Source organism: Bombus affinis, chromosome 15 (genome assembly GCF_024516045.1).
Source record: "Bombus affinis isolate iyBomAffi1 chromosome 15, iyBomAffi1.2, whole genome shotgun sequence".
Taxonomy (NCBI): domain Eukaryota; kingdom Metazoa; phylum Arthropoda; class Insecta; order Hymenoptera; family Apidae; genus Bombus; species Bombus affinis.
In genome coordinates, this window is record NC_066358.1 from 8448959 (window position 1) to 8469836 (window position 20878).

At 41.5% G+C, this 20878-nt stretch overlaps 1 protein-coding gene and 1 long non-coding RNA gene across 4 annotated transcripts in view; both read left to right on the forward strand.

The window, feature by feature from the left end:
- LOC126924698 (basement membrane-specific heparan sulfate proteoglycan core protein-like) overlaps positions 1-20878 on the forward strand; it is a 261267-nt gene that overhangs the window by 53595 nt on the left and 186794 nt on the right. For 2 of the 3 annotated variants that reach the window (XM_050739474.1, XM_050739477.1), the window contains exon 2: positions 5360-5401. The exons of the other annotated variant lie outside the window; for it this stretch is intronic. The gene's annotated coding sequence lies outside the window, so the exon portion shown is untranslated. The remainder of the gene's footprint in view (positions 1-5359; positions 5402-20878) is intronic. 3 annotated transcript variants of the gene reach the window in all.
- Positions 1-20878, forward strand: part of LOC126924718 (uncharacterized) — a 242865-nt gene that overhangs the window by 13455 nt on the left and 208532 nt on the right. The window lies entirely within an intron of this gene.

Genomic DNA, 20878 nt, shown 5'->3' on the forward strand with positions numbered 1-20878 from the left:
TCGTCGAAATCGGTGGCATAATTATCGCAACATTTTCCTATGAAAAATCTGGGATCGTTTTTATTCGGAAATTTCGAAGGAACAGACGAAAGACGGATCGATGTCCGATAAGGATCGTATCGACACGCAGGGAGGAACAGCGAGTATAAAAGTTTGAAAGGCCTCTCGTTGCGTCTTGTCACAAGGCAAAGTTTGTTGCGATCCGTTGGAACGAAGTCGGGGCGAAGGATTTATCGCTCGCGAATGTTTATTGGCTCGGCGTGGCGTCGCGAAATGATACAAGGTGTACTCACTTTGCACGGCAAACATTGAAGATACACGCGGAGTTGGAGAAGAGTTGCGCCGAAGGCGAAGAAACGAACATGGATATTGGGAGTGTCAGCACGAGAAAATATCGCTAAGCTAGAAAATTCGTTGCTACGGATTCTCCGTGGAATTGCACTTATTCGGGAAAATATTTTCCCAGTTCTCGATCATTCGCTCGTCCGTATTTAAAACCATGTGAATTTAAGGAAATACCTAACGATTCAGAGAGCAGGACAAATAACGGTACGCTGTGATCCTAAACGAGAAGAACTGGAAATTATTTAGTCGTGCGACACGTTGATACGTTGAAAGGTAATAGGACGGAGTAATATATATATAAGATAAAGTAAGTTCGTAATTGAAGCATCAAACAGGTTGAACAAGTATCGAAATTTGTCGCGGAATTTTCATGCAAATGGAGCAACCGCTAAGACTAACGCCAATAACAAAATCGCCACGCAAACAGTTTGCCGCGGTACGCCAATTACGTTGCGTCGTTGGAGCACGGTTTGGAAAGAAAAGCCCGACCGAGCAACGACGAAGCCGAGAAATTTCCGGATAGCCGCGTTAACGAATAAATTTCCAGCACACAGAGTTCAGAAATGACGTGCCTATTACTCCGCAATTCGGTTCTATTATAGCTGCCGATCCGACGAGGACTCCACCAATTAATCGGCTCATCTGTAATTGTCGTGTCCAAGAACGTACGTGTGAAGTCGCTATTATTACATGTGCGCGGTACGTTTGTGTACATGCCACGAACGTCGTCGTTGAAACAAAAGCCCTTCGCAACTAGATCCAGGCTACGACTACACGCTCTCCGTCCTTCAGGAGCAAGTGGAATCAGGAATCTCTGGTTTGGAACGCGCGTGTGTAGGTGCGTGAGCGCGCGCACCATGGTCGTATCAACGTATTCACGGTTCGAGTAGTAGACGACTGGTAGACCGACGCGAGTGGTTCGCTGGCGTTTGTACGTGTACACGAACACGAAAACGCGATCAAGTGCGTAAGAGTGACAGCATTGAATGCTGGAAGACGAGCGTGGCAAGCGGCGCAACAGTCGAGAAGGTAGGAGAGCGCGACGAGACTCGATGGAGGAGCTGGTTGGTCGTAAGGTTGGTCGTCGCAGGAGGGAGACAGGTGGCATCAAATTATTGCAAACAATTACGTTTAATGAGAAGGTTAACGCTGCTAGTCGGAGGCTGGCGCGAACGTGAATGCAAATGTGCCGACGCCGAGTAATTAGCAAACAGAGTAGTACTCGGTTGGCATCCTCCTTCGCGCCATCCTCTTTACCCTCTCCTTGTTCCTCTTTCATTCAGTGACGCCGTCTCCGACGTTTCAAAGTGTGCGAGTAGAATCGACCGACTCAGCTGCCTTACACCTACGTGTGTATGTTATAGATATTTACGTAGATGTACAGACGAACGGAACCAGTGGCGATATTTGTGTAGCTTCTTTTCTTAGACACGGAGCATTACGAATTACGATGGCTCGTTGCTCCGAGATTCTTCGGGAAATTCTTCCTCCTTCAGTCACCTAACGAAGTTTGCCTTGCGATACTTTGAAAGAAAGCTCGTTTCCGCAAAAACATGGGAAATTTCAGATATAACGATCGCATTGTTCCGTTCAATTACGTCAGAAGGAATGTTCGAAATTCCTTAGAAAATTCGTAGCATGATGTCGTCGTACGTTAACTAGATACGAATTGCGTCTTCCCAGACGTACGATCGATCGGGAAAGTAATAAAGCGCGATTAACCAGTTAGCTGCTGCGACCTCTTTGAAAAGCGCGACACCTAAAGTGTGTCTCAAAAAGTAAGCGACATTAAGTTGCGACGAAATGACTGCTTCGTTGTTTTTTTTTACGCGACGAGTATACTCGTCAAAAGTAGCGATTAGATTTTGGTGGCATGGCGCTACCAAACGTGGATGAAAATTTGATAGAGAACCGCTATACTCGAATTCCTTACGGTTACGAGGGATCATACGACGTTGCTTCGCATCAGGGAATGCTTTATCCTCCTTTTCAATCTGAACTCGGGCGCGTGGCAATTTTATTCGTGTCTTAAGCAAATGTAACAGATTATCGGTATAATTTCCCCTACTCTATAGAACATCATCGATGTATGAAAATGTTCGTTGTGTCGAAGATGATGGGTATTCTGTCGTTGGAATTGGTGGAATGTTTCGTCGGATCTTGCGTGTATAGATTGGAAGTACATATGTCGTTAAGGGTTAACACGGCGTCATCGTGACAAATTGTTGAGCATTTTCGAGAGAAATGTTTTGACGTGACAGTTGTCACGGCCAATCGGTGTCCGCCGGCGAACAGAATTCCGTATACGTGTGCATAACGCAGTTACAGAGGTGGTCCGTCAACAGGATGTCTGCGTGAGAATAGTTGCTGTTACAGTGACAGTTCGTGACGTGACTGTATGGTGGGATCAGAAATCACGTGCAAATCTGCTGTTCGAAGCATATCCCTTTAGCCTGTGTTATCGAGGCATTTAAACAGCGTGCAACTGCAAGTATCGGAGTATATACTTGGACGACTAGACACGCCATACGTGATTCTTGTTATTCAGATTGCCATACTATTCCTGGTTTCCCTGCTCCATTTATAACCGTCGTCATTAAGCTGTTCTTCGCTCGAGTGTAATGTCTTCGAACATGCCATACGCGGCTCTTTCTACAACTAGTTTGGCATTTTCGATTCCAACCGATGATTCGTCTCGCTGAATCGATATACAAGTCTCGCTTGATTCGAAAATTGTCTACAAATTAGGATTTATAAATACGCAGTTGGCTGAACGTTGACTTTAGGCAAGGCAGCTTCGACGATCCTGATCTTCGCATGCGTTGATAACGACAGTCTTCTGAGTAACCTCTGAGACGTTTCTACGTGACGACAGTCTTTCGTTGACAATTTTTTAGGAAGAAACGTGCAACGGCTAGAGTCTTGTGTACGTTGCCGAGGAGAATGTTCTTTGAAACGCAAGATCATCGGAGCTGCCTTCGTTGGAATTAGCAGCTACCGTTGACTTAGACTACTTAAACTAAATTAACGTGGTATACGTAACATGGTCGTAAATTTCGTACGCTGTTAGTTCGTAACAATTATATATCTATGTATATACACTTGGAATCGAATTCTTTGTTTCTAGTTTCTCATTTTCCTCGTTTTCCATTTGAAAGCGTATTCCGTTTCGGCTTTAGCAGAGGAAGTTTAAATGTGTTTTTAACTAGAATTTTTATGCGCAATTAGATATATTTACAATAGAACTCGCAGGAGTTGTTAAAAATTTGGCTAACGATTGGACCGTTACAGCCGAGTTCTGCGCCTAATAGCAACGTAGTACGAGCCAAAAGAATATTTTCACGCTTAACCACATGCAGCGTAATCGTGAAAGCGGAACTCTTGCTATTTACCAGATCCTCGAAGTTTTACCTACGGAATAGTTGGATTCTCCAAACGGTGTATCTTCGAATCAAGATAAATTTAACAGCACATATTTTTAGTATATCAAAGTAGTATACCAAACGACTTCGTAAAGTCTTCTAGAAGGATACAGAGTTAGTAGACAGAGTCAATTAGGACTAAGTTTGAAATGTATCGAACGAGTATTTTTACGTCCATTGATTCGTCGTGCATGGCATTGGTTTTTTTTCAGCTATAAACTAGAATAAGTTACGCTAATTAATTTTTTACCTAATTTGTTGCATACGTTGCATAGCCATACTCGTTAAACCGTTTCGCGCATCCTACAGTTCAAAGAACGTGAAAATTACGTTTCTAATTATCGCGTTAACTTTGTTTCTTGCTTTTAAATATTTGCTCGAACAAAAACAGTTGCCCTAAAAAAGTTGAACGTACCTACTGTGTACATTGTAGCTACTATTTATATCGAATATGAGATTTATTATTTAATATTGCTTTTAATTTGCTTTCAAATTGAGATGAATCGATATAGAATTGGCCCGATATTACCCACGTGATATTATAACAGATGGCCATTAAAGTTAAATATTTTTATTTAAAAAATAACTGAGATCTCGATGAAAGCTATTGAAAATTTCAAGTTAATTGCTTTGATTTTATAATATCCCACCGATTTATGACGCGTGCAATATGAATAAGAGTGGAACGACGCGACGCTTAATCAAGCGAAATTTTGCTAAAATGACTTTATTTTACGAAATAATTTTTACATATGCCATCTGTTCCATCTATAGATACGCGTGTTCTGTATTTTTTTTTATATCTTATTATCCGACGTACTTGGGTCAGTTGCTGAGGTTAAATCGAAGCCAGGTGTTTGCAAGTCGCGTTTCGCAGCTACTTGGCTCGCGTATCTCTCGACAAAATCGGTACTACGGTGGAGCACTTAAAATTAAACGAAAATTAAAATTAAATATTACGATAGGAAACTGAATTCCCTTACGCGACTCTTCTCTCTGCAACTTGCTATTATAAACAAGTTTCGTAAGAACGATGCTTCACGTCGTTCGTATAGATATTACGAGCGAATAGAATTATTATTCGATCCTGTTTATTTATAAAGTTGAAGACACCATTAGATAAAATGAAACTTTTATTCGTATTCTTGGATTGCATAGAACAAATTTCCGCGCCAGACTTTGCAAAACTTGTTCGATAAGAAAGTTTAACCGGTTCGAGGAAATCCAATATTCTTCGATTTCTCAGGGACTTGAAACTAAAAGGCAGTTTCCGTAACATATTTTTCTACATTTAAGAACAAATGTTACTGCGCCCGAATCTCTGTTTTAACATTCTCCATATCGGAGATAGTAACTTAAATACGTAAATTAAATAAACGTTTTAACATCGAATCTATATTTCTCTTTCAACGAGTTTTTTCCTTTTTTTCTTTCAATCGACATATTAATACGAGAATGTCAATATCGGTAAAAGAAATTAAGGGCTTATTATAATACCCTTACCCTTCTCTTCCCTTCAATTATATCGTATAACCTATCGACGTAACATTCGACGTAAATACGTGTAACATGCGCTTGTATTTCTATTGCAGGAATCGCAGTGAGTTCGCTTCGACGAGGAGTAACGATGAAAGGTAAATAGACTTGAAACTTGAATCGCGATAGACGTTACAGAGCGTTGCAGATTATGCGAGCGTCGCGTACAAAGATTGAGAAAAAAAGAAAAAAAAAAGAACGAAAGCTGACTGTACATATTATATACGAGTCCAATAGCGTAGCAAATTGATCGTCTGTTTGATAATCGTCAGCCTGTAAGAATTGTTTCGCGTGGAGCGACACGATCCGAGACTGAGAACGAAGCGAACGATGCTGGTTGTCGCCATAGCGTTTTAATAGCGGTTTAAAACTAGCTAAAAACAATGCACGCGGCTTGTTCTGATAAAAACTAAAAATTCATAACACGTTGGCAACAACTGGTAATGTATCATTTCGTACGTATCCAGGTCAGCTGCTCGGCCTCTCCGTGAATATGTACATAAGCAGAGATAGGACCACTCGCAGGGGATGCAGTTTCTTGCATGCGTTTCCTGACGGATGCGTGTATGTGCCTTCTGTCAGCAACGATTGTGTGCATGCGTGAAAAGCGTGCAATATCCGTGACTGATGTACCTCGGTATACGTCGATGTGCCTCGATGTGCCTCGATGACACGCGAATATTTTTTTACATCGCGGTACTATATTTTTCGATATTAGTTGCTATAGTAATCATTGTCCGAGCAAGCTCTCAAGCGTAATTTGTTAAAATATCTTGAATCCCTACATAGCCTATCGCGCGGAATTCTATCGTATACAATAAACGTATTAGGTCGTCCGAAAAGTTTCTTTCGTTTTACAAGGAAATAATGAATGCGGAACATTTTCCGTTTTACATTATTTTATCGAATTACGTGTGATCCGTTTTGTTTTATCAAGATAAAGATCGCAAAGTTTGATAGATTAGGTTCCATGTTTGTATAAAGATGCGTCTGTAAAAGAAAGACACTTTTCGGACAACCTGATATATTGTAAGAAAATTTCATTTATTAAAATATTCGTGGACTATTCGATTTGTCTTTTGCTACAAGAGACACGTACCTGTGCGCCGAATAAGTGGACATTTTACCAAGTTAACCGTGCTAGAGTGCAAGTTTTGGTTGTTAGATGAGAGAGGGTAATGCATCTTTTTGACGACTTGCAATCGGTTCGTAATCGGTCCTCGATAGGACGTACCACGAGTCACGAGCTGCTCGCCCGATAAGTCACGAACGATAGCCGGGCGTGATTCAACGAGAGATTTACCGTTTCGATTAATTCTGATATGCTAACGTCCGTTGCAACACCTGCACGTGTATTTAAAACATTATTCTGCCCCTTTTACGTCGCGTTGCTACGTGTATTCAAGTCGAGGACGTTGAATAACATCTTTTCATACATCTAATTACGACACTTTCAACGTGGAACGCGGAAAGTTTGAATAGGTTCCAAATTCACATTAAAAAAACGAAAAAAGAAAGAAAAAAAAAACAGAAGAAAAAGACGATTCTTTCATATAAAGCAAGACGCTTGAGAAACTACCTATCTGAGATAAAGCTCTCTACTGCGACTTCACGAAGATTAATGTTTCAAAAACTGAAGTAAAAATCGCTCATAAAATCCTGCTCGAGTACGATGCAAAAATTCCAAGAAACGGAGCTAAGTTTGAAATTTAAAAATGAAATTTTCTTAAGAGTCGATCTCGATTCTACTGCAGCCACGTTCCACGTGTATTTCGATGCTCGTGAAACGAAATACGTATAATGGCCTTGCTCATCTTGTAAACCGAACATCAACGAAGATACGACGTGTAAATTTCCTTTCTTCCTTCATAAATATGTTATCAACGTTTCTCATAAAAATCTTGACGTTTGAGAATTTCGATTTACGTATAGCCTACATCGACTCTTCGATAAGAGTTTCGTCGAGTGTGGATAGAGAACTGAGAAAATTACGTGGTTTCTGCGTGACGATGGCCTGACGATAGAGAAATTCCATTGCATGAATGAAACGATTATTTAAAAAAAGAAAAAAAAACACACATAATTTTAAACACGATATTTATTTGCGATTTCTGCAAGCTTTATGCCTTCGGACTATCTGCGATCTACAAAATGGTCGATATCGAACCGGTAACTTTTGCACGTAAAATAATTGTTATTAAAAGTAATTGTTATTAAAAGTACGAGCTCGTAAATTTCAAACTCTCGATGCGCCTGTAGGAAAATGACTATACCGGTAATATAAAATAACCAATCAACCTAGATAACTGTGCTTAACAGCGACGTTTTAAAAATCGTTACCCTTCATTAATTAAAGTTTCAAGTTTTCCGTTGAAAAGTCCGAGGTGCGATAACAGAATTATTGATTTCAGAAGTATTCCCAACCAAACCACTACGGCCGCGCGGCCGTCCGGTATCACTCTAAAAAATCACAACTCGATTAAATGCTCTAATTTAGTTTCGAACTCCATGGAATTACTCTGCGAATAAAACTCTCAAAGTATATATTTAAAAATATTATGGTTAGAGCGTTTTATTCCACTTCCACTTTCACCAAAGAAAAAGACACAAGATGAACAGTTCCATTTATGATTTTCCATTAATATGGTTCGCGAAATCCTTGCAGGATCGCTTCCTTGTTTCCTTTTATTTTTTGAGAGAGAGCATCGAATATGCTCGAACGAATACGTACCTCGAAATATTAGGTTGACGACTAACTGATTGCGGATTTTGTCATTAGCTGGTATTGACAAAATCACTTAGTTTTCAACCCAACGCAATAAAACGCCGCAACAATAGAACGTACATAAAAATTAACGAATTTCCACTAACAATTTGCACTCTAACTTTATAGAAACGCGCGTTTCTGACTATTTTATACGTATTAGGTCGTCCGAAAAGTTTCTTTCGTTTTATAAGGAAATGATGAACGCTCATTTTCCGTTTTACATTATTTTATCGAATTACGTATGATCCATGTTTGTATAAAGATACATCGTTGTGAAAGACGGGTCTGTGAAAAGAACACACTTTTCGGACAACCAGGTATTAACATGCTACGTATGCAGTGACTCGCGAAAGTATTCGAACGCCCTTTGAAACGGAATAACTTTTCTGCAAGCATTAGTCGATCAGATGACGCGTAAAATATTAAAGATTATTTTTTACAACCTCCTTGTTCGACTGCCTGTAACGAAACTTGGAACAACGCATTTTGACGCAAACGAAACGATTCGATCGAACAGCGACGTTTCGTCGTTACTCTGTTCGATGCATCGAAATATCTGAAAATATGCCGAAAAACTACTATCGAAATATCTAAAAAATACTGGCCACACCTTATACTTTATAGGAACGAGAAATTTCAACGAAGCCGCACGCGAAGAAACAGAGTGACATTCAGGGACGCGTGCCTGTGTGGTAGTTGAATGTTTATCTTGGAAAAAGACAATGCGTAATACAGAATATATGCATATAGGCGACACACGTACGTGTCGTGTCCGTATACATGTGGCTGTTCACTATTCAGAGAGGGAATAAATGAAACGGGGTCGCGATATAATACCGTCTTCTACAAGCGTACACCCTCGTCCCACGGTTTTTCATATTGCCTTCCTGTTACTTCAACATGGAAATCTATCTTCCAACATCGCCACGAGTTCCGTATCGATCTTGGTTTTATGTTAATGAACGTCTTGAATCATTGTTTGTGTAATCGGTCCGGCTCGATTGCCCTTCGTTCGATCGTCCCGTGGCGCGAATAAAAGTCGTTTGCCCTTATCGAACGTACTTATATTCCAATTCCGTCGATTAAACTGGCCATTTTATCGATTTCGCTGAAAACTTCGACAACTTTGACGGTTTCGCTTATTTTTATATGTTGCCTGTCGGATGCTCGTTCCGTACTTTCGACATCTCACGTCTCACAATTTCCACGTCTTACAACGTGAATTCTATTGTTGCGCATTTAGTGAGAGGTTGGAACATTCGACGGCACTGAAAGCACTGTGTACAATTTCCCAGGGAATGTTCGCTAGGGAAATGACAGTAAGTAAATTAAAAGGATTCCTTATCGTAAGTGTAAAATCGCTCGGAATTATTACAACTATTGTAACGAAACGCGAAACTTCTCTCTGGAAAATATCGTTGGCAGGTTGCCAATGTAGATGGGCGTGTGAAGAGGCCGACGAGTGGTTTCTGAGTGGTTTCCTGAATTTCCCACGTATGTATCTTATACGAGTAGGTCGAAGCGTATACCGAATACGAGTACAATTTGCTGTTTTAAATGTTTCGAGAACTCTTAATTCCCATCATTTGATTAAATCGACATACGCGTAACGTAGACGACACGGGAAACAAAATACATAGTACGCACATATATCGCACACGGTATCGTACGATACATCGTACGCTCGTGGAATATCTATAGATTTCGTTGAAAAATAAAAAGATAGAAACGTTTTGGCTGTTTCAACTAGACTAAACTAGACTCGACTGAAACGTATATTACGAAGGTTAGAGAGGCGAACTCCAAACCGTTTGTTGCATCAATTTCGAAGTATATTCTCCACGTGGTAATCGATATTGCGTAAAATTATCACGGTATAAAAAAGACTCGGGGTTATGTTACCCGAAAGCGGAAGCTCGTTTGCGCGATTCCGTTCATCCAGTGTTTAATTATTAATTAGCAAATACAAACGAGTCTAAAATCGTCGGGCGGAATTATCACGCGTCGACAGGAATTCGCTAACGATCGTATCCGCGACCGCGTTTCCCTCGTTTCAGCATATATTTTTTAGATTTCGCGTACGTGGTGGTGCGCGTACGCGGTGTTCTTACCACGATGATCGCATAAAACATCAGCTACATTGAAATATTATCTGTATTACTCTTTCGAAAAATACGGCAGCGATAACTCTCGTTGGAATAAATTGCGACCTTTTTACTCGACAGAATGTAAATTTCCTATCTTTGATGTGTTTCGTGCATGCTGAAATTAACGATTCGTCTGATCGACGGACCAATTGTTTTGCCCCGGCAGTTCTGCTCGCGTCCTCTTACTTGTCCATCGTGCGCGTATTTTATGTTACCCGATCAGATTCGCCCATCGAGTAAATATAAATCCGTTGGACGAAAATATGTACTTGTGAAATATCCGCTGGGCGTCTGCATACCGAACGACCAGCGTAGGAAAACCCAACTAGCGATTTTCTATAGGAACATCGTAAACAAAATTGTGTACCTAACGCGGTGCGTAGTTTCCATTAAGCGAGTACGTGGGAAACTAGCCACTAGCCACTAGCCGTGGATAAACGTTGCAAATCGCGTACGACGAGCGACGCGCGACCAATAGAATTTCTTTGTTTTATCGATGTCGAATGCGAAATACGCTTGTCTATCGGATAACTGCGGACATATTTATCCGAATATTACAATCGTATCGCGATGTACGTATTGCCGATATATATAGGCATATGGATGATACAGGTGATATAGACGAAATGAACCAGCGATGGGGATAAAGCGTTTCGTATTTCAGCGAAAAGAACTGGGATCCTTTTACCTTTACCTATCCCGTATGACGTCATGTAGCACGCCGCGATAGAGATACGCCTTCGGGATTACGCAAATCCTAGTTTATTGTAACCGGTAAGAAAGTTCGGGTGGTAGAGCACGATCCGCTGTATCATTTCGTATCAAGAGATTCCATTTCCTACCGAGGTATTTTCCTAGCTTGTATTAAATAAAACGGCGCAGCGAGATGGAGAGTGGATAGGCAGCGAACGAGGAGGGAAAAATTGCGTTCATAGGAATCGTATCCGAATTGGTTGTCCGACAAAGGGAGAAACTGCGTAGCATCGAAAGCCACGCAGAATTCGTATTATTCGATTACATCGTACGACGAGTCGAATATAAAATAACGTATTTACGGCGGAATTGTCGTGCCATCGTGTCTTTAGCAAAGTCTCTATGCAGAGTATAGGAACGAAGGTTTTCTTCTTGCGCGACTTTTGCTTTCGGAGAAATTATCTTTGAAAAATCTACAGTCGGTTCTTTCCGCTTTAAGACGGTGCCAGGCAAACGTAAAATGCGATAGCTGTTCTGCGATGCAAATGACGAACCGACGGTTCAAAAGATACAAGACGCATGTATCAAATTCCGTTCAATTTTCCGAGTAGTTTCGGAGCTTCAGAATTCCACGTACTCTGGACGCGATACGTTACACGGTACTTCGCTAGGTGAAATTAATAACGAAAGGACGATATATTGTTTGATAAACCTCTGTCGATACGAATGTTAGGGTAATTTGAATATGTCGAAAAGTTGCACCGGCGAAACTTATTTCAAGTATCGATAAAGCACTATGTATCGCTGGAAATTCAACGGTTTGCGCTTTCTCGAAGATGCGTCAACCGACGTGAAAAATATGTAAAAAATAATTGCGAGAAACGCGTCGAAAGCTGCTTAAACCGAGGAAGAAGAGATGGAAGCCATTTTAGCAAATAGAAACGCACAACAAAAGCTTTTACCTTCTCTCGATTTCTTATTTTCTGTCTTGTTCGTTGTACTAGCGACACGAACGAGACACTTGGAAACAACGTTTTAAAGAACTATGTGAGAAAACGATTTTGACAACTTTCTTTTTTCAACAAGTTCTCTCCTCAAAGTTCGCCCGCGGTGTCTCTACGCTACGTAATATGTACGTAGAAAATAGTGGAAAGAGACGCGTTAGTGGAAAAAGAAGTTTCGAACTGAAGCAACTAAAAAATCCCTCTACCGACAATGTCGTTTATTTCTTACGCGAACGTATGTATACATTAGGTTGTCCGGAAAGTATCTTTCTTTCCGTTTTTTACAACGGTGCACCTTCATAGAAACGCGAAACCAAGTCTGTGAAATGTCACGATGTTTATGTCAACGAGACAAAATAGATCGCACGTAATTCGACAAAATAATATGAAACAAACAACGTTGTCATTTTCCTGCAGCTTCGTTTTCGTTTCGAAATTTTTCCCTTAATCGCGACTCCTTCGATCGTAGATTCCTTTACGCAAGAACGAACGTTGATAACATAGAGTTAAAGGAAATAAAGTAACTGTCGTGTACGATTAGAACGAGAACATTTTGAAACAAAGCAATTTCATCGAACGATGCTGTGTTACATTTGCGAGTAATGCAGCGCTGTCTACGCGTTTTGATTTATTCGTTTGCACCGCACGAACGCCAAAATTTATACACTGATACATCGATTTTCCACGCGAATTCAATTAAATTTATGACAGAATTTGATATACAAATTAATGGCATAAATTTAATAATATTCGATACAAATTTATGTAAATATTAGTGTTCGCACATTTCTCCATGTTTTCACAGCACAGAACGCTCGACTACAACATCTGGCTAGTGACAACTGACACTCGCTCGTAACTTATTTAAATAGCATTGTTATGCGATATATTGTTACCGATATACTAAACATTAAAAAATGATCGAAAATCTTGCTTCTGTCTATTCCGCGAACGTTTCTCTTTAACGTTAAAAGAGACGAACTTCAATCCCGTTATAATCGAGTCTACGAACTAGGCGATTTATAAAGAAAAAGAATCGCGTTTTACACGATATAATTATAAATTTCATAATTCCAAAGAGAAGGAAAACAGGAGCCGTTGTAATCGACGAAGAAAAATGTTTACGTAATTTTAGTTGTCGATAAAGGTGATGAGATCGTGGCTAAAACATAGCTGCAAATTGAAAACCTCGTTGCACGTATCGTTTGTAACATTTACGTGTTCGAAATTTATTTTACGTAGCAAATTTTTAATTCCATATTTATCTATTTATATTGTTCCTATTGCACGCAAAAACTCCGATTTTATGAAGTAGAGAATAATAAATTGTTACTTGTACGCGGTGGAACACGTACACCACGTTTGATAAATAATTACGACGTTCGTGTTGCGTAGCAGCGATCGATACGTTTGTTTACACCGAAACTAATATTCGAAGTAAAGTTGTGCAATCTATGGAAATCGATATTGATTTTCGTAGAGGGAACACGCGTGAAAACTGTGTCGAAGTTGAACGACTACCCTACGAGCTACTTAGCTTTTCTACGTGACGGGGCATGGATGCGACGATTTGCTTCAGTTTCGCCCAATTAATCTCCGAGTTCCGAAATTATTTCTACAAAGCGACGGAGTAAAAGCAGCTACGGCATAAAAGTTTGCCCAAACGTTTGTAATAATCAAACGGGTAAAACAGCGGATTAAAACCGAACCGATCGTATCGAATACAATTTAAGTAAGAAAAGTTTCGAATTTCCTTTCTTTCGTATGAAAACTCCCTGCCAGTTCGATCATTCCGTTTTACAGCGATGTTTTTCGCCACTGAACTTTCGTCCGAGTCATTACCACCGACCATATATTTATTTCGCTGCCAGCTACTTGTTTTTGCTGTCGAACGCGTTCGTAACTTGACGTAAAATCGTACGTATAGCGTGGTGCATGCAACGCGTTAGAAATAAGAGACGAGTCGATACTTCGGTTCGCTGGTTGTTATAGCTCATTTCGGACTCGCATAAAGCAGAGGTGGCAATGTGCCAGTATGAAGTGAAACGTCGCTTTCTATGCTCGAATTCGATATTTCGTGAATACGTACATACTTCGCTGCGCCGAGAACTACGTTTTGCCATACATTCGTCGCGGTAAAGAGCAAAAGAATAACTCGCACATTCCAAATCTAATAACCTTATGATAATACGATAATACGATACTCCCTGGTTTACACCACGGTTTCGATACGACTATGAAAATAATATATTACCTTGCCGATACTTTTCTGGATATCGAAAAATGTTAAGGAAACAAGAGCTTGGAAATAGGAAAGAAAGTATATAATTTAAGTAGCAGACTGTTAGTCGTCTAACGAAGGAGCAGCTGAAACCCGCGTGACACGTAATCCCCTTGGCTCGTTTTTTCATCGTTGAAATTTTATTCGCACGATAAAACGAATTAGTATTCGGAACGATCGGTTGAGCATCGCGGAAAAACGCAAAGCCGTTGATCGCGATGCTTAATGGAAAGCGAACTTCTTACGGCGGCTCTCTAATTATGTAAAAACGAGGAATAAGAATAACGAGCATTAAAGAAAAGAAATGTAAGGGAAGGAAGGGGGAAAAAAAGAAGGGGCAAAGGGGAGACTTAGGGGAGGGCGAAATTAGCGAGAAGGAAAGTTGCCGTTGTTACGACGCGACGTTTCCCTTATTTCCATCCGGTTATTTCATGAAATGTAAACCAGAAGAGACTGTCGTTTCGCCAATGGAAATTTTCTTGGCATAATCGAGCCGGATTTTTCGAGGATACGGATACGCTTACGAGAGCGAGGAACGCGCTGCGTTTCTCCGTCTCTTGCAAATTTTCGCTTAAACGTTCTTTCCCTTGTAGATTCGCGTAAGAAAGCCGATGTCGGATATCAGGCAAAGAGAGGAAGCAACTATAACGCGCGAAGAAACAGAGGATTTACGAGCTAAATGTCACTGCAAATATTAAATCATTCCTATTTAACGATTACGACACGCGACCAGCTGTCGTCTATCGAACGTTTACAAATGAAATATCGCGTAATAATAAATGTTTAATAAACACAATGATTATATATCGATGGAAAGAAGCGAGTCGTTTTAGGAAGATCGGCATGCTTCGAATAATATGTCTGGTGGTAATTGTTCGTTCATTTACCGGACAACACTGGCTCGTTCTCGTTCCATAGCCAGATGGATTCCATTGAGAAACGATCGTGCCGGTTAGTTAATTAAATTGTCGAAGAGCGAAACAATTAACGGAAATGGGGTTGGTTTTCTGGCGCTGAACGAAGTCGCCCCTTCTGTGATTGGAAGCGCCGTTTGCTTTCGATTTTCGACCAACTGGCCACATTATTTCCTGCTACAGCTATGTTTCAGAGAAACCGCGTAAGAGTAGCTTTTTGTGCTTCTCTCGCGGAATTCAATACCGCTTTTTACGGTTTTGTCGCGCTTTCGATCAAAGCAACCAGATTTTCCATTCTTCCCGCTTAGATAAACGTTTTCCTTTGGCACGTTCCAGTACAAAATTTCGATGCAACTTGTTCATCGAGAAATTTTCGATAGAAATTTTGATCGCGTTAAATTGTTTCTCCGTGCAACTTCAACAACCTTTCTACGATAATTTGTCGGCTAGTATCTTAGAAAAAGCACCGAAATGTCAACGAAAGAAACGAAATAGTTTTAACAGATCAAACAGATTCATTATATGATATAATTTATATCGCTAAAGTTATTTTCTATTTTGTGTCTCGCGTTTTCTCCTTTTTTCTACAGTCGGAAATCAGCCCAAAGACACTGAAATACGTCGATGTCACCGTCGACGTATTTTATTTGATCGCTGAAAGATTTTGATCGAGAAAGCCTATCGCTAAAATTTGTCTAATTCGTCGAAACAACACGATGTTGAAAGCTAGATTTTTCGGTAACATCGTTCCAGCCAGCGAAGACGGGGCAAATTTTTAAATAGCTCATTTCCGCTTTGCGATATCCGTAATTTTGAGTTGCATACAGCGTATTGCTTTGCTAATATTGTTTCAGTTTTACTACTCCCAAGTTACCTAATTAGTTTCTATTTAGTTGGTATAATTAGCAGAGCGCGTTTCCATCTCGGGGACATTAGAATGCTATGCAGTTCTACCCTTGTTGGATTTAAACTGAATCGTGTAAGTACGTACACTCGCTGTTTGGATAATGAAACGTTCAGACGAATGCCTGAGATAGTCAAATATTTAGATAACGCGAAAAGCGTCAAACGAGAAAGAAAGCGATGCTTCCCGATGATATTTAATCGAAACGCACAGAGAAATCAATCAATTCAATTACGTTTCTTTATCGAAGGTATATCGGACACCGAACGTTGGTAATTTCGCGACGCTGATTTCGTCGATTACTCTAGCGGTATTCGTAGGAATTTTCGAAACACCATAGGCAGACGCCAAAGGCTTAAACCTACATGGTTTAAAATCTTCATGTTGGCGTTTACGTCACTAGGAATGGCTGCGTTCGATCGAACCTCGTCGGCAACGCTAATATCCAGGTCAGATTCCGTAATACTGCATTTGCATCAAAGTTGTATAAAATACAACATAGTAGGAGGGTAAAAATGAATGTGGTCGTAAATCGCTCGAACGTGGAAGCCACTTTGCCCGAATGGTTATAAAAGAGACTGTAACGTAAATATGTATTTTTACGCAGCGCTGGTAAATACGTACGTGCGGAAATCCTTTAAGGGAAGTGATTTCTCGGTCGAGAACGTCAGTCTTTTCCAAGCCGCGTGATGCAATTTGCTTCGTGCAACTCTCGTTGCATCTTCCCGCGAACCAAAACCGTGCACACCGTTGTACGATCGTCTACCGAGCGACTCGAATCGGTTATTCCGCGAATCACGAGCGAGCCAGTCGACGAGCCTGACTTTGAACGGGTGCCTTAACTATCCGTAAAAACGGTAAAAATTGGTATCGGACGTGATACGATATGGTTACGTAATTAATATCGGTGGATCTCTTGGAAGAAAGAGACCGGGGAGGAAGAAAGTTTGTCGACCGCTGCGAAGGAGACACAGGAAAGCAAAGGATAATTTTATCTTGCTCCGGGCGAGCAAGCAAGTGGACAAGAGGGAACTCGTCTCTAGACACTAAAGGAATTTTTTACCGAAGCCTCGCGAGCCGCCACGGCTGCGATAGTCCGAGCGTACCAGCTCGGACGTACCGAATGTCTGCCTTTAAATATCGTTTCGATAACGTCCACTGTCTAACGAAAGCTGAATTTAATTTACTCTCGCGATATAACGCGTTCATTTTCCATTCTTTTCCCTGCGATCGTTCGGGTTCCTCCATCGACGTATCGTTCTGTTGTCCGATTGATTGTTTCGATACGCTGTTGTTCGTATACGCGGTACGTGCGTCGCATCGCTTTCGTCGAAGAAAGGATGTTTGATCTTTTCATCTCGTCCGCTTGCGCAAACCGTAAGAAACGCACGCTTGTTAGAGATGCTTGTACGGTCGAAAATTAATCATGCCGACGGGATAGCTCGACGCGAAACGAGCGCGAGGCGCAACTCTTTGTTAAAGACGCGCGGCGAAGCTGTTTCAAGAAAATCCGATATTTCCTTATATCTCGCCCCTATAAAAATTTATCGATTGACGCAAACACGAACGCCACGCGTTACCATACGATTAATTTATCGAGTTAATCGGCTGTTTTGATCGAATCGCCGTGTACGTTTTTCCATTCCGCCACCAAGGAATATTCGCAGATTATTGAAAAGTTAGTTGCATCCTATGCCAGGCATTTTCGGCTTAACGAGAGAGCCTGTGTGTCTCGCGCTTTGTAGGCAACGTCGTAAACCACTATGTTACTCTTGGTCGGCACGCTAGCAGCAGCCGTGGTCAGTAGGAATTTACCACGTACAATTCCAGGAATCCGCAACTCGTTCAACTTAAGAGATACTTGTAACGATCAATGAGGCGGTTTGTTGAGAATCTTTGTGGATTAACCGTATCGGTTAAGATTTACCTACGTCGAAGCTTCGCCGATGAAGCTGCAAAAGATCAAATCCTTCCGCCGCTTATCCGATAATTAATTTTTTGTGCACGCGAAATTCGATTACATCGTACCGCGCGTATTACACAATCGCGTCGCTTTACTTTCAAATTCGTTAATTCGTTTGCCCTGTGATTATTTGGCGGAGCCACTACGACCATTCGCGTGTGTGTCGTTATTTTGCCTGGGAGTATCAACGTCGTTGGGACGTACATAATGTAATAATAAATAAACTGCAGAAAAAGCAACGTGCAACTACGTGCAACCGTCGAGCAAAGTCGAATTTAAATTTTCCGGCACTCCCCGACCGGTATAAATAGACGAACGCGATCGTGAGGTGACCAGTTTTTTAGTTTCAGTCTCGAGCGATTTTATTAGCGATCCGTTGAAGCGATCACTACTTCTAAGAAAACTCTACATCTGGTTTTTTTAGTTTTCTCAAGCACTGAAGCCATCGACAGCGTATAGAGAATAGCCCGGGACGAAGGCAGACCATAGACAGTAGACAGGCGACGATAGCTTTGGGGATTTCGGTTATAGGGTAACACTGTTAGCGTGCGGAATTATATCTCTACTTGTACTTACACTTCTGTATTAAAATATATCTTCTACTTTACAATGTATCCACGCGTTCCCCTGTTCGTACATCTAATAACCTGAACACGATCGATGCGCTGTCTTTAGCGAATCAGTTAGCGTCGAGCGTTTTAGCGAACATTCTTCGTTATTAATTATTTTGAAATATATTCGACGGTTTCAACATCGAGTTATCTCGTCGTTTAAACCACACGACCAACCATCCTCTACACGCGTACAGTGTACATTGTACATGTTGTACGTACGTTGTAAGTACGTAGACGTGTAATCAGGAGCCGACTCCTGCTACGTGATCCTCCTGACCTTAAAGCAGAGACGACCATACGCGTGCATGTACTTAACTAAAATGAAAATGTTGGCGCAGATATTTACGCCGGCGTACGACCGTCGACATTCACTGTGACTTAACTGAGTTTCAGTTAACTGGCTTTGAGATCTATAGTCATTGTACTAGACATTGAAAGCTCTAGCCGGTTAGGGATACATACTTCTCTATCGGAGCTTTTAACGGATTACGCGACCTTTACCTAGCGAGATTTCGGTAACTAGTGGTTTGACAGATCAACGCGATAGGCTTACGGCCGGTGCTTTTGAACTTGCAAAGTGTACGCAGCTATACCGTGTCGTCGCCTATGCTCTATGCATTCTACTCTATGCAACGCGCAGTCTCTTAGTTTCTTAGGAGAAAAGGTTTCGAGAAACGTTTCTTAATCGCAACGAATTTGTTTCGTTTCGTTTCTCCACGTGGAAATATCAAAAATTGAACGACGAAAGTTAACGATATTTATCAAATTTTATCGAATTAATACGTAACTCCGATTCGACCACCAAGATCCTACTAATCTGGTCGTAGTTCGCAAATGCGAAAAGAATCACTCGGTAAATATCCATTTGGAGCAATTTTGGGGTCGAGACACGTGGCAAATGCGCTTGGAAAATTATATAATAAGTTTGTGGAGAAGAGTCGGAAAGTAAGGTACAATAGCCTTTTATACAGATTAGATCTCCACACGGTGTATCTCGGTTGTATTTACGCGGTACGTAGATCGGAAGAAAAGCAGACATGGCTAATATTCGAGCAGCGATAAGCACCGAAAGTTATCGCTGTGCTCCGACGACGAATATGGCACGGAAGAACATTCGCCCTCGAACTCTCCTGGACGAAACGTCTCGGCCCTTGTAATCAGAAATGTTTTATTTCACCGTAAATACCAATATCCGGAGGAAAACTCGGCCATACGGTAAATTAGAAACGCGTATTTGCGATAGAGTTTCAGCGTATCCGGAAATGACAGAGCGAGCAGAGTGGTTGATGGTGTCTGGTAGGTACAGGCGAACGAACACAGCGTTGGAGGAAGAGAGCGAAACGTGCGTGCCATTCGTCAAAATCTAGCGGCTATCAGGCGGAATGCAGGTGCGCGAAATTGGTATAAACACGCTGATAAAGGACAAGGAGAAAAACGGAAGAGTAGAAAATACGATGACAGCCAAGTTAGGAAAATGGAACAAGCACAGACGCTTGGAACGTTTGGACGAGAAGAGGAGAAAAACGTATTACCAAGATAAAGAAGCGTTTCAAAGAGACAAGAGAATTTACGATACGATGATTCGTACAAAACGCGCCATAAATTGATTCGCGACAGGTTAATTCGCTTTGGCGATCGCCAGGTGTCGCGTTCCGTCTCGCCTACGATAAAGTAACGCGCCATGGTGTTTGCATATACCGTTTGATCGGTGTTACGCCGGTAAAATAACGGAATATTCGTTAAGCGGAAAGTATTCGTCGGTAGACCGGAGTCACGTTCCGAACGCGAAGAATTGGCAAGCTCGCGCGTTCGTCCCGCCAAGCGAGCAACGTTTAAACTCGCGACGAGAAGGGTGGCAGCTACGAAGAAGGGAGAAAGGGCGAAGCAGACAGGTACGGAGCAGCGACGGCGCAGCAAAATTTTGCTTCGCGGAATACTCAGGAGCATTGAAACGGTGGTCTCATTCCACGCGCAGCATCTCCTCAAAGGGTGGTCACATTATGAGTACCATGATCTTTTCACGGGCACAGTAGGAGATATCTCATAGAAATGCTTGCGTCTATTTACAGCGGACAGAGGGGCCGCGAGGAGAGGCCGAGAAAAACGGAATGAGGTGGAGCAACCTGAAAGAGACGAGGGGAACTGGCCTCTGCAAACGTCGAGTGGATAACCCGGGGGAAACTCGAGAGGTTCGGTCGCCTTTTCCGTTGCGCGTGCCTTCTTGAGACCCGTTAATAGTACTCTTGCTAAGATCTTCCATCTTGCTACTCGATCTCCGCTAGGTGAAA